Source organism: Streptopelia decaocto (genome assembly GCF_964273445.1).
Source record: "Streptopelia decaocto genome assembly, chromosome: 12".
NCBI lineage: Eukaryota > Metazoa > Chordata > Aves > Columbiformes > Columbidae > Streptopelia > Streptopelia decaocto.
Window position 1 is genome coordinate 7,946,314 of NC_138667.1, and position 11,587 is coordinate 7,957,900.

At 43.2% G+C, this 11,587-nt stretch overlaps 1 protein-coding gene across 3 annotated transcripts in view; it reads right to left on the reverse strand.

Moving 5' to 3' along the window:
- The window catches only part of CNOT6 (CCR4-NOT transcription complex subunit 6), a 33,059-nt gene extending 21,959 nt beyond the window's left edge, over window positions 1-11,100 (reverse strand). For 2 of the 3 annotated variants that reach the window (XM_082063643.1, XM_082063641.1), the window contains exon 1: window positions 10,931-11,100. The gene's annotated coding sequence lies outside the window, so the exon portion shown is untranslated. Of the gene's footprint in view, window positions 1-8,830; window positions 8,963-10,930 lie in introns of those variants that run through there. The other variant, XM_082063642.1, reaches the window with a different exon arrangement.
- Window positions 11,101-11,587: the final 487 nt, after the last annotated feature.

An 11,587-nucleotide genomic window follows, 5' to 3' on the forward strand; every position in this document is an offset into this window, starting at 1 on the left:
AAGTTTCACAGCATGGAGTAGTTCAAGAAAAAAAAAATCAGTCTCTCTTGCAAATCATTGTCTCTCCACCTCCCCAAATCCAAATTTAGAACCCGCTGAGCTGCTACAGTTCCCCATAAAAGCTGAGGTAACCCTCAGATTAAGTGATACAGTTTTGTCAGACGAAAGCAATTTTAATTAAGAGCCATAAAATAGTGTTGAACAACCTTAAAGCCACTGATAACAGCAGCTTTCAACTACCATGGTGAACATTTAGAAAAAAGCATACACCACCTGTAGTTTTCAGTTGCACCAACGCAGATGGTGGAAAGCACCACTGACTATTAGGCTGTTATCACATGCAAGTTAGTGCGTAAAGAAGAAAAGCTTTATAAACAAAGATATGACATGGATGCCCAGAACACTACCCCAGACTATATAAATTTAATGAAGATGACATTTAAGTATGTTTGAATGCAAATTAAATTGTTTACTATCTTGTACCAGGTTATTAAAACTACTATTTAAATAGCTGCAAAAAGAGATTGAGAGTTCAAGGAGCGTGGCTGACCATTCCTACCCCAGGTCACTTAGTTCCAACACATAATTAACACTCCTTACCCCAAAGAAACCAAGCTAAGCCAAGCTCATGTCATCAATGGGGCAAATGGTCTGATGTAGAGAATTAGATCTCGAGTCTTCAGAACAGACACAGTTTTAAGTCCTTGCTTGCACAGACAGTACAGAGAGAAAAGGACAGGGCAAGGGAGAGCAGTGGAAACACTGCCCATCAGGGAAAGGTGCAGGGTGAGGGTGATGAGGATCAGAAAGAAGAAAAAGCCTGAAGATTGTAAAGCCAAGAGAGGGTGTAACCTGTTAGAAGAAGAGCTGACAAAGTTGGCTAATGCAGCTGGTAGATGACAGAGCACCGGCTCTGCCTTCACTCAGGACCAGACCACCCGAGACAAAGCCGAACACTCCCGGGTTGAGGTGCACCTGTGCTGCTGGCTGCCCGTCTCTCCAATGAAACTACGAGTGATGAACCCTCAGCCTCGGTGCTGTTTCAGAGAACTGTCCTGGACAAGAGATGGCGAGATCACCAGCAGCCCCGCGAGCGGACGCCCCGAGGAGCTCTGACCGCTGCAGCGCCGGTGCCACCGCGGGTCGGGCCAGGAGGAGCTGGTGGCCTGGAAAACAAGGCCAAGCCTTTCAGAGACACTGCTGGCTGGGCAGGGACGTCAGAGCGGTGTCCAACAGGACTTTGGAAATGTTAAGTCTCCCAGGCTATAGGCGTGTGTAAGGCAGCAGGTGGACTATGAAATAGTTAATGCTCCAGATGATCCCATAAACTCCCAATAAATAACGCCTCTAAAATGGAGATTTGATAGTCTGGGGAAACTGCATTGAATGACAAGGTAGGAAAGACGGTGACATTTTTCCTGTCCTTCCCTTCTGCCATTTTTATGAAATTGCAAAAAGGTTCAGTAAAGCATTTAGTCAAAATAGGTACATGAGCAGGCATTAAGGGTTTAAAAAAAGAAAAAAAAAACAAAACCCAACAAAAACAACAACAAAAAAACCCACCCAACAAACCAACAACACAAACCTCCCACACCAACAGAAAATATTACAGCAGTTCTTCATTTCCTGAAATGCTTTCTGTAACACCACAGATAAACTACTTCTATTTCAAAACTAAATCTATTAGACAACTCCTGCAGGCCAACTACCATCAATCCTTTATAGTATTAGCTTTACTATAAATGCAGATTTCAGGATTGCTACAAAAACTCTCCGAAAAACCAGCAGCTTCTTTCATATCGAAATTTAAAATAAGCAAAAAACCTTGAATTCTAAAACTTCATAGAAAACAAGGAACAAGTGAGAGCAGGACGGTTAATGCCAGATACAACTTTATCTGATTTAATCAACTATTCTGAAATAACTATTTCAATACTTACTAAGCAACATCTACAAATCCCATTAATAAATGTGAGCCACTTTAGAAATGCCTCAAAATCCCTATGCTGAAGCATTTCAACCCTGCTTCTGAAGCTTCTTGACACTTGATGACTTCTTTTGACTCCACCCCACCCTTTATTTAATTTATTTATCATTAATAAGCTGATGTAGATTAGAAGGCAACCAGGAGAAGTAAACAAAGCAGCACAACAGCTGATCAAGTGCAGAATTACTCAAACTTCCTGCTACTTTAATTAAAAACAGTGAAAAAACTATACAAATCTACACCCAACAAAAATTAGAAGTAACAAGATAAATTAAGTAATTTTCCATTTATCAATGCAGTACAGTATTACTTACCAAATGAATTATTTTTGCACTGCAGAAAAATAGCAGGATAGAATGCAACCTACAGTTCTTCCTATTAAACTATTAAGTTTCTCAAAGACCTTGTAATAAAATGATAGCACATACGGCAGTCCTTTCTTTCTCCAAACCCTAATACTGGAAGCTCATCCCAGACCACTCATTTGTAACCTTGTGCCTTTAGCCTTCAAACTCTCTTCCATGCAATCCAAAGTTTCATTTGAAAATGGTTTCCAATGACTTTCCCCATAAGCATTTCTTAAACTGACTGATATGTCTTGAATACAAAGCTAATTTAGAACCTCCTCAACCCCCTCTCCAGCCGCTTGCACTGAGGTTTTACAACACATGAAGCAGAACTAAGCTGGTCCTGCTGCGGTTCCTCCCCAAGACTGTGTATTTTCATTTGGCTCTTGCATCAACACTGACTTTTGTCTGACAACAAAAGGAGCTGGTTAAGATAATTAAACTGCCCCAAAAGCTAAGGTGGAAGAGGAAAAAAAAATATTTGAGGGAGCCTAGCTTCCTGCATTATTATTCCTGTATGTGTAATGTATGTGTGGATTTGCAGCACAGCTGTTTATGGGACTGAAATCAGAACAATGACATAATTGTTCTTCTGGCCACACCTACCCAAAATCTTCTCACACAGCAGGAAGAAAATCTGGTTTCCAACAACCCTCACCCATGCATCAGTTAAATAGTAACACTGAACAAAGTCTGAAATCCTACCTGAAGGCAAAGTACACTGCTTTTTAGATAACGTAAAGCTGCAGCAGTTCTAGCAATGTATAGGCTAGGCAGAAAAGTTAACCTGTATTTAAAGGGTTAATCTCTACTGTTGAGTTTCATTAGAATGAACAGAAATCACTGCTTTTAATCCCAAACAGTGACTCTCTTCAAAAGGAGTACATCTAAAAAATAACTACCGTGCTTTGGAAAAAAAACCCCCACCTCGAAGGTAATTTCATAGTGTTGGATTCCAGTTTTTACCATAAAATTTAATATTTGCTCATTCCCACTCAAAGACCACTACCTGTTTTTTAAACAATGCTTTTCCAAATGAATCAAGCTTACTGGTTTCACTTTCCTGTCACTGGTGGCACTTCACGCAGCAAATTAGGAATTTCTATGGGAACTTAATTCCCTTTCAGCCTGAAGTATGAGCAAAGGAGGCAACAACCCTGCATAAAGACCCAGGCCAGGATGACAAGGTGCACACCTGAAAACAGAAGCTTCAACAGGTTTATGATGATGGTCAAGTCCCTACGGAATTTACACACTTGAATTCATGAGCTGAGTCAATGACTCTATTTATCCCCAGTCTACACCATGCATGGCCAGCAAACTAGAAAGTGATCTTAACAGTGAAAAATGATGGAAAAAATATTCATAGGCAGGAAACCACAATGAGGAAGGGGAGCAAGCGAGTATCCAACACATCCCAGCTAAACCTCAAGTGTCATGCAAAGTAAACTTAACGTACTTCAGCTGAACTCTTATGTAAAATTATTTGGGACCACCCTCTCCCAGGCATACAACTTCAACTAGAGAATTCAATGTTTTGCGGTGTGCCTGATACTGCTCCTACAAAGTCTTCCAAATTTCCTGTCAGTCTTATTTCTATCAATGTCTTATTTAAAACATACCAAATAGAACTTCTTTTTTTAAAAATAGATTTTAACATACACCTACAGTTTGGGATTTCCCAACTACTAGCAGGTATACACCATAATATGGAAGAATATCTGCATCCTGCTATGAAATATAGCTTCTGATTATATTTTGCTACAATACACAAGTGTGCAAGTAGATAAACACAAGTTCAGAAATGCAGATGTAAGCCACCACCTAAAAGAAAATAAAAAATGAAAGAACTAAAGCTTCCTCAAATTAGACAAATCCATGCTAAAGCATATGAGAACTAACATTACAAATATTTTGATGCTGCATAAACAGAAATTTGAGAACTTGCCTATCTATGGAAATGCAACCCTACATCTAACTTTGTAGGAGTGAACAAGATTGCACTATTGAAATATACACAAATAAAACATCAGTGTTGCAAGAAAACACAGATTGATTTTTTTTCTACTAGTATGCTACTTTTAGGTAAATACCAAGTCTGTTGTGTAAACATCTATTTGTTGACCGGCACCAACACTCTTGGCATTTTATTTAAAAATGGCTGTTCACATTTTGGGTTTTTTTGTTTGGTTGATTGTTTTTTGTTTGTTTGTTTTAACTCCTATATTCAGTTGCTATAAGACCAGTTGGACTCCAAAAGAACGCTTTGAAACGCTCAGAGTGCAAAAGGCACATTTCAGCACTCTGATCCTTCACTGCTCCATCTTCTAGAGAGGACTATGAGATAACACTTTAACTAACTCATGAAGAACTCAAATTCACACCTCTTAACCTGCACATCATCTAATTATTAGAAGTACTATATCCAAATGTTCTCAGTGTAGCATAGACATAGTCCAGATGACTAGAATAGTTCTTAATTATCAGCAATTGTATGTAATTATGCCTCTAGGAAAAGGCCACTGTATACAAAACAAACATTAATGCAAAACCAAATTGCAAAGCCAAGGTTGACTTTTAACTGGTATCCCTAGAAACACTTTGGCTACTTAATGAGAACTATACAACAGTTTTATGCATTTTCTATGTTAGTGTATTCTGAAATGCCAATACATTAAAAGATCAGGCAGATTCACTTATCACTTCGATAATTTACTTGCATTACATAATTATACATTGTACAAATAAGGTGAAACCTAAAAGATCAACTTTAAGAGAGTTCTGTCTTAAAACACTTAGCTTCAAGTTTTAAAAATGCAAATACACAGTAAGGACAAGGCTTAGAGGTTTCACCCACAAATGTCTCCAGAAAGCTAACGAGAATGGTCTTACACTCCAAAACATTAACCCAATAACAACTCTTACTCCAGTGGTTGTGTCCAGACAACCATATTTGACAATTAATTATGACTCTTCATGATACATGGAATATTAATCCTTGTTTAGAGTAACTACTGCACAATTCCTTATCTTTGTCCAACTCAGTAAACTATTTTAAGTACTGGCACGAATACCACAACATTCCTTACCACATTTTCCTCTATGCATCTGCAGAAAAATTACGTTTCTGTTATTCTGTGGGTAAAAACAAAGTCATTGCACAAAACATTATTCTCTTAGCCTTCCAATAGAACTTAGGAATAAGAGACAACCTAGCTATTTCAAATGAATTTGGACATGAGCTCATTTTCAGCATTCCTGCTATAGATCTGAAAAAGAGCTTGACAAGAGATTTCAGTATCCAGATCCAAAAATCTTTGCCTTCTTAAAAACCAATTTATAGATATTTCAATGCTTAATATTAGAGTTGTTAAACTAAGTTCAAGATATTACAGAACTCATTCACGCAGTTCATGCTCTACCCATCTAGCCACAGCCTCATAAAAGCAACCAGACTATTCATAGACTGTTGTTATTTCAAATCCAACTAACAAGCCTGAGAATGTTGCTCCGCAACCACGCTCTTGCGCAGCAAAGCCACCTCGAGATTTCTTTCCTGTGCCCATGTCCCACGTCATCACCCTCTTCCGTTGTGCTGGTGCAGCTGTTGTGAGACAACGCTGAAAACCAACAACAAACCCAGGTAAGAAGATGGCGGTTGTTGTTGTTTTTTTTTAAAAAAGTATCACCACTCCAGCCATGTCACTGGTTAGTTTTCAGTATTACTCCAATGATGGTTGTACTGATGTAGATAATGTGGAGTTAATGAACAACCAATGTAGCAGCTTTCCAAGCTCTGCCACCAGAGAAAGGTCCTGACATACACTCCGGGGTAATGCAGGCACAGAAAGCACCTACACCATGAACAACTATTGTAAAATCGGTTCTCAAGCCTCCAGAGGTGGATCTTTCACAACATTCCTCAGCAAAGCAAAGACTCCTTCCTAGTTCTAGTTACTCTTCACCACAGATCACTTGTTCCTAAAAAACGCTGGTCCCTGTAAGCACTTGTCTACTTACAGATGAACTGGGATTAAGGCAGCACTGAAAACTCCATCTGAGGCCACAGAACCCTTGCTTTGTCAGACAAAGCTCTGCTGCTGGGTGCACAATTGCTAAAACTTCTTTAAAAGAATATCTAAAAGTGTTAATGGTCAGCCGTTGGCATAAAATATCTTAACACTTTTAATTATTTAGCCATTACAACGCTGTCTCCTTGTGCTGACAGGTGATACAGATAAGACCGTGCACACTCAAACCTAGCTGTATTTTAGTTTAGTTTCAAGCCTTCCTGTCTTTGTAGGTGTTGGTTCAATGTGTTGTTTTTGTTCCAAAAAGCACATGAAAGGATCTGTCTGTGAAGCACACCCTGTGCTTAAGTTTTTTTTCCTGATCTACAGAGAGATCTATGCAGAGAGACACTTCTGTGAAGCACCATCTAAGTCAGATCAACTTGCAGGATCCACACCTCACTCATCAACAGACTTCAAAACAGCTCAAGCAGTAAAGCTGCAGATTATCTGTAATACGCAGTATACTACATTATGGTATACTTCATGTTCTCCTAACTATGGCAAGATGGTTACCCTAGTGATGTGAACTATGTTCTAGAAACCCCCAAGTCTTCAGACAAACTGCTGCCTTGCAAAGGAAATGGGCGAAGCTCAAAGAGCTGAAGGAGGCCTTGGAGATACTGGTATTATAAAATGGTACAACATCTTTAGGAGAGGCTTAAGGTAGGACATTGCTTGACTTGCAAAATAGAGTTTGCATGTCAGGAACACGAATAAAGACACACAAAAGAGCCATCATGATATCCAGGCTGCGCCCATAACATCTAGATGGCAGCCTCCACAACACACCCAACGGCTTTCCCAGTAAAAAAACCCAAAAAACAAAAAACCACACACCTCCCCCCAAATACAACAAAAAAACGAAACAAAAAACACACAAACAAAACCAAACCCACAAAAATCAACAAACAACCCTCTTCCTGCAATGCTGCATCCTAGCATAAATTGCAATACTAACAGCAAGTGGTTTAGTTCTATAGTAAACACCTATGTATATCTTTTCTGCTCCTGGTCCCTCCTTGATTCCTTCACTTAAAAAAGCCCTCTGAGGCATTAACAAAAGGATTAACGTTGCAGTTTTACAAAAGCGAAAATGGAGCTGTTGCCAATTTTTTTTTTTAAATAAGCAACATCTTGGAAGTGTAATTAGTAGCTCAAAAGTACATGTTAAGCATTTAAACAGCTTTTTCTATGGGACCTGCAGAAGCATTTGTAAACTCTTTAAGACTCCAACTGCAGAAATCATGAGTGCAGTCTCCAAACTTATGCCAAGCTTCCCTGTTGAGTGGAGTTGTACAACCCAATTTCAATGTAGGAGCATAATTTATGTCTCTTAATACAATGCTAATAATCTTGCAGGATATTGTACAATAATCCAAGTATGAAGCACCAACACTGAAGAGGAATACAAAACAGATGAAACCCTGCAGTGACTCAGTTTGAGCAATTCATGTATAAAGCTTTCAAAATTACACCGTGAAGAAATCTAAATTTAGATCGGGTTCAGTAACGTCAGTGAAGTATTTTGACACCGAAAGCCGTGCAAAATCTCAATATACGGATGGAAAAATCAATAACAGATATATTGTATGCAACAGGGGAAGGGGTCAACCTGTTACATGAAACTAGGACTAAAATCTACAAGTCTGCTGAGAATATTCTTGTGGGGTTTTAAGGTCAGTGGTTGTTTTTCAAGCTCACTGTATGCAATTGTAAGCTTTGAGTACTACGCATTTCTCCTAGAAAAAAAAAACCTATGCAAATAAGTGACAACGCTTGTATATTCTTTCAGTCCTGAAGACTGACCGGCATCTGCATTCACAAAGATACGGTCTGTGCACAGCCTCCACTTAATCCGGCCCCATTTGGGCCTGGGAGGGAATGTTACAACCTGCACATATACATGTGTATGGCCAAAACTACACAACAAAACCAGAGAGTAATTCTAAACACCAGTATTCTGTTAGCAAACAGAGCCAGGGCCTCTACAACAGGGACTGCCTGTTGTAGCATGTGCTGCACAAGTCAAGGAGGAATTGTGGTTCACCACCCAGCCTCTTGGCCATGGTGATAATGCAAATAATAAGACACACTGCAATGCAAGCAAAAATACTTAGCTTTTTGGTGATCGATTAACAGGACCATTTTTACTTACACCACCATGTTTTGGTTTTCTTTTAATTAGATGCTTTCGTTCATCACCTGGGAAATTATTTTTAGTTTGCTCAAACTTGGGAACATTTGATCCCATTTTAAAAACAGTGGTTTCCATCATAAATATTGCACTTGCTTACAAGGATGTCTTCCTAATATCTAGTACAGCCTGATTCCAATGATTTTTACTTTAATTTTACCTCATTCAATTTGTGACCCTTTGTAACACATATTCAAGTCTTCATATGTAAAATGTCAAAAGTATTTACCTGCCCATGCAATATTACAGTCTCATCTATCTTTATATTTCAGTTCTTCCTCTAAAATTCAAGCAAAGAGCCTGAACACATCGAGACTGTATTCAGAGTTCAGCTTCAAAATGCAAACAGAAAAGAGATGCATGTAGTATCCTTTTCATAAATGGACTGATCCAAGTAATTCAGGTGAAAATTTAATAGAGTTGATCCAAATGCAAAGAGCTCCATTTCAGTAATAGCATGAATAAACCCCCACGGAAAGCTTCATTGCTAGCAGCAAAACTCCAGAGTCCAGGTGAACCAGGAGGAAGAACAGAGGGCAGATAATCCTGTAAAATTACCCCACTGGAAATGCTGATAAATTCCCAATTACGAGACCTGCTCTAGAATGAAAAAAAAAAAAAAGGCGAGATACAATACAATTACCAGTCAACACTTGCGTATCTTTGTATTTAATCCAGACAAATACGACAGGTATTTCTTAATCCCTTGAATTTTCAATTAGTTACCCATTGTGGTGAAATCTAGATTAAGAAAATAAGCCCCAGAAATCAAATGAAAACCCAGATGATCTGTAACTCTAGTTACAAAGCAAATACCTGTCTGTGAAGTTGTATTTTCTGTAATAAAATTTTCTATGCATTTGTGGAAATACCAGTATCTGTATTAAAAAAAAAAAAAACAAAACACACAAATAAACCAAAAACCCCCTCTTTTTACTGTATTTGTTCTGAATGTATTTCTTATCTTATATAAAGTAGGTTTCATAAGAATTTTTAATGTTTGTGGAAAAACTGATGATAAAATACATGTTCGCAACATACATGCATTTCGAGACAGAGACAGGTGCACAGATACATACTCTTCCAAAGCCTTGCCTGATCCCCGGCTTAAAATTCTCTACAAAAACTCTAGATGAGCAAAGCTGCCTGCGACGGCAGCCCAGGAGCCGCGACCCTACTCCCCGATACAGGAGCTCTGCGCCCCGTTCAGGTTCTCAGTCCTGTACACCTGTCCCAGCGTCGAACAAACGCAATAAAAATCCCCCCCCTCAATCAGCGCAGTGGAAGAGCAGCCGCTGCTCAGCCGCCGGACCCCGCCGGGGTTCCTGCCCCCTGCCCCGCTCCCCTCTGTTTATCCCTGCATGCGTCTGCCCCGCCGCCTCACGTGCCCGCGCCCGGCCCGCCTCCCGCGCTCCCCCATTGGCCGCCGAGGCTGCCAATCACACCCCACGCCAGCCTCGCCGTTTCCCTCCGCCGGAACGAGCGAGGGCCGCTCCGGGCCCCGGCGCCAGCGAGGCCTCGGCTCCCGCTGCCGGCGGGGCGGGCGGCTGCCAGCGGCTCCTTCCGGAGCAGGAGAGGCGCTCGGCTGACAGGCAGCGCGGCCGGCCCTCGGGCTGGCGGATCAGCCTCCGGGGAGGCAGAGAGACGGGGAAGCCGTGCGCTGAAGGCGGACGGGCAATTACCAGATTGATGTCATTTCCCTCTGCCTTTGTTTAATTATTTTAAACTCAATTGCACAGTGAGAAAAAAAAAAAATGAGGAAAAAAAAAAACCCCAAACAAACAAAAAAACCCGTACGGCTTGCAGATGCCATTATACTAATTTCTCTTAATTGCCTTCTCGATGCCAATAGAGCCGGGCTCCCTGCGAGGCGCCGCCCGGCCCGGCTCCCTCCCGCACGCCGGGCGGGTGTTTACCGGCCTCCGGCCCGGGCAAGTTCCCGGCGGCCGAGCCCCTTCCCCGCCGCTCCCCGCTCCGACACCGGGCATTTCCCACCCGCTTCCCCGGAGCGCGGGGCCTCCCCTGGGCGTCCCCGCAGCAACAACCGCCTGGGGCCCAGCGCTTCCTCCAGCGCCGCCCCCACCCCCCCGTTCCTCCCCGGAGCCCCCTCACGCCCAGAGGGGCCTCACCCCCCATGACACCCCCAAATCGAACCGCGCGGGGGGCGCCCCCCCGTCAAACTCTGAAGGAGTCTCTCCCCCTTTCGCCGTAACAACGCCGCTCCCCTCCCCCACGGCACCCCCCTCGCTCCAAGTGCGGCCCCCCCGGAGCCACAGCCCCCCCTCCAGGCGAGGCCCCGCCGCTGCCCCCGCGGCGGGAGCGCCCCTACCTGTGGCTGCAGCATCCCCGTCCCCCCGCCGCCCTCGCTCCGCCGCCTGCCTGGCTCTTTGTTTCCTGCCGCGGGCCGGACGGGAGAGCAGCTCCCCCCCTCCTCCTCCTCCTCACACTCATTGAAAGCAAACAAGCATCATGGCGGCGCTGGCGGCGGCGGCTGCGGGCGGGCCGGCCCTCCTCCTCCTCCTCCTCCTCCTCCGTCGTCCCTGCTCCTCCTCCTCCTCCTCTCCCTCCGCCCCGCCCGTCCAGGCCGCGCACGCTCCGCGGTCGCGGAGGGGAACGCAGGGCGGGGGTGCTCGGGAGTCCTCGGGGGTGCGGGGACGGGGGGCGGAGGGCTGCGGGGAAGGCGTGGGGGGGACGCGGGGTGATAAAAGGCGTTCGGAGGGGTGTTCTGGGCACCGCCGGAGGAACGAGGGGGGCGCGGGGGAGGCAGAAAAGCGCGTGAAAGTAAGGTGTCAGCTGTATGGTAAAACACAGAACCGGTATAAGTGGAATATCGCAGGGAAACGGTCTCTAGCAGGAGTCCAGGAAGCCTGATTAAAATAGTAATTTATTTGAAAAAGAACTTTAAATCCTCCTGCAAAAGTCAGGAACTCAGACTTGCGGTGGATGTGCTCAGGTAGAACGTGGACGGGGCACCGAGCGCTGCGTG